Source organism: Schistocerca serialis, chromosome 4 (genome assembly GCF_023864345.2).
Source record: "Schistocerca serialis cubense isolate TAMUIC-IGC-003099 chromosome 4, iqSchSeri2.2, whole genome shotgun sequence".
In the NCBI taxonomy this organism is placed as follows: Eukaryota; Metazoa; Arthropoda; class Insecta; order Orthoptera; family Acrididae; genus Schistocerca; species Schistocerca serialis.
This window is the reverse complement of record NC_064641.1, coordinates 28,512,661-28,515,769: the sequence shown is the minus strand read 5'-3', so window position 1 is coordinate 28,515,769 and position 3,109 is coordinate 28,512,661. Positions and strand designations below refer to the sequence as shown.

Here is a 3,109-nt window from a genome sequence, read left to right as displayed (position 1 = left end):
CTATAACTCTTTCACACAAAGTTAATATCATTCAGCACTTAAGACGTCATGGTTTTCCTAATTTACTTCGGAAACTTAAGGTCTTGTCTATAAGTTATGTCTTTTCTTGCCTACCAGTCCAACAGTAAGTTTTCCTCTGTAGTTCTCACTTAATTTCGCAGGTGAATCTGTAGGCCGATAAGATCAAACCAATTTCTGTCCTACTTTTGATAGCTATATTTGCACGAACAGTTTAGCGAGCAGACTTCGTGATACAGTGCATACTAGTCTTGCCCGTCAAGCAAAGCATCCTTAAAACGTCCTGTCAGATTAAAAGTGTGTGCCGGACCGAGACTCGAACTCGGGACCTTTGCCTTTCGCGGGCAAGCGCTCTACCAACTGAGCTATCCAAGCACGACTCACGACCCGTCGTCACAGGTTTACTTCCGCCAGTACCTCGTCTCCTACCTTCCAAACTTCACAGAAGCTCTCCTGCGAAACTTGCAGAACTAGCACTCCTGGAAGAAAGGATATTGCGGAGTTCGAGTCTCGGTCCGGCACACAGTTTTAATCTGCCAGGAAGTTTCACATCAGCGCACGCTCTGCTGCAGAGTGAAAATCTTATTCTGGAAAGCATCTTTAATAATGGCTCTATATAAATACATTGAATTATTGAAAAGTGTTTCGCAAGGATACAAGATGTAAAGCAGAGTTCCATAGCTGCACTTTGCGTCCCGCCGTCTCATTTTTCGTGTAAAACAAAGTGAGTGATTACGGAAATATTCTCAGTGATTTGACAACAAAATAATTTTTCATTGGAGATAATTAATCGTTAATGAAAATGATCCTTCTTACTAGAACCTTCGCCACCGACCTAACATTTCAGTATCCTCTCACGATACCTCCAGCATTTCTCGCCCTATAGGTCTCAGACAGCTCTAAGTGTAACTAAACAAGATGATGACTTCCATCACAATGCAGTTGAGTAATTTTCAATAATAAACTCAATGTAATAGCACTATCTTCTGGTTATGTTAGCGCTCTTTCCATGTGTATACAGTAGTGGGTAAGTATGCTTTAAATCCGAGGAAAATGTTGTACGTGATTTAACTCTACGGCAATTGAATATACAGTTGCACTTATGTAAGCATCATGACTTTTAATATGCTTCCGTGTTTTCAAACTACTGATTTCGATACGTTTGAGTCATCAAGCAGGTCCCTGTTACCTGCAGAGTTTAAACTAGGATGTAGGACTAATGTGTGCAAAGAAGTGGACTACCAGTGGTCCAATGCTTGTTTTTCCCACGGAAGAACGTCACCGAAATGTTGAAGAATCTCAAGTGATAGTCGCTTCACGGCTACTTACAAAGCTACGAGAACCATTCTAAGAGAGGAATTCAGGAATATACTGCAGATCCCTATGTATCATTCCCGTAGGGATCATGAAAGCTAATCATAGCGCGCACAGTGGCATTTCAGCAAACATTCTTTCCGCACTCAGTGCGTGAATGAAACGCTCGACACACGTCCACAAGATTACACAGCACGTCTGATAGAATTAACTGAAGAACCTTCACTCCAATGATAGTCAGCAAAGTTTAACCATCATTTCCACCCTGGCTTTTATAGGATAAGCAGCAAAGTTGTAACGACACACAACTCGGGCGTGAATGAAAGACCGTTAACAAGGTAAATGTGATACGAGCTGAACGGTATGAAAACCCAATAAAACGTGGTACAGTAGAAATAGCCAAGAATGTATCGATATTCCTCTTTACTACTGAGAAAATTGTTCCCCCACCCTCGCTTTGTCTCTACTCCGGTGGCAAAATAGCATTGACAACGCTCATATTTATATGATTCATGCGTACACCCTCCAGTACACCCAAATAAATTTGTCAACTGTCAGTTGATTACTCCTGTTTCATTTTTTATATTTAAACGAAGAAAGCTTTAAAATTGTGTGTTGGTTCTTAATAGGTACACGTGATCCTGTTTCTAAGTACCTACTTCAGTGCGTCAGTTGTTTTTCCTCTGCGTCTAACAGCCTACCCACAAACACGTCACATAATTTATTACCTTATGTTTTCTGCACAGTCTTAACTGCACCTCTTAGTGGACTGCACTTGTCGATATAGACTAGCCGTTTTGCGTGCACACATCTATACCTGACCTGCTGCCCTGCGAAAATAAGCACTAAAGGCTTCCTCTTGCCACATGTGACGGTAAGTACTAACCACCCTAAAAATATACTACACCTAAAACTGTAATTATTAGTCTGCAGATGAAGAGAATACTGATGTAACGTTGTTCAGTACACTACTCTCAGTCTCCAATAAAAATACCTGCACTTGTACCCCAACACCCTCTTTAATTGTGTGTGGTACATTATTAAATAAAAAGCACACAAAAAGCATGTCCATATGTTTCTCTTTCACAAAGCTGTTTTCAAGTAATTAATCACCTTACCGTAATTCAGTAAATGACCATATTCTTTCGCCATTTATAGCTCACACATAAGCCCTTCTACATTACAAATTGTTTTCGGAATCTCAACAGCTTTAATCACAAGGAATCACAAGTTATTTGCTCCAACTTTACATAGCTTTTACACTAACTGTTAGTCCTTGAGTCGAACAGACCCTCATTTCTTACATTCTATGTCCAAAGGAACACCCCACTCTTCCACACATTTCACAGTAGTTTTTAGAGTATGGACGATGATGTAGCTGTAGAAACGAAGCCAGAAAGAAAACAAAGACCATGTTCCACTATGCACAAGTCAGTTATTCGCAGCGATTTTCTGCTCGTAATCTAAGGTGTGTTAGGTCGGACGCTCTGTAATAACATGGTACAAGAACAGAGATTACATGCATCACGCTGCAAGCTTAATTGACAATGCCTTATAGTACACGCTGTAACAAAAGTCAAAAGCATCTTTATTAGACTTGCGTCTTTTGCTGCTTTCTTCCGTGAATCTTCTTCTCTATGTACCCTTAGCCGTTCTGCCGTTAACAGCGGAGTAACTGTTCATTTATTACGAACAGGACTATTAAACGGCAGTAAGGATAGCATATGAAAACTTTAAAGACAGCTGTGAGGCAGCGACCGCAGGACGAAAGTGTCAA

At 40.6% G+C, this 3,109-nt stretch overlaps 1 non-coding gene across 1 annotated transcript; it reads right to left on the bottom strand.

The window, feature by feature from the left end:
- Positions 1-319: 319 nt before the first annotated feature.
- Trnas-cga (transfer RNA serine (anticodon CGA)) lies at positions 320-394 on the bottom strand. The gene has a single exon. It is a non-coding gene; the product is annotated as a tRNA-Ser (tRNA).
- Positions 395-3,109: the final 2,715 nt, after the last annotated feature.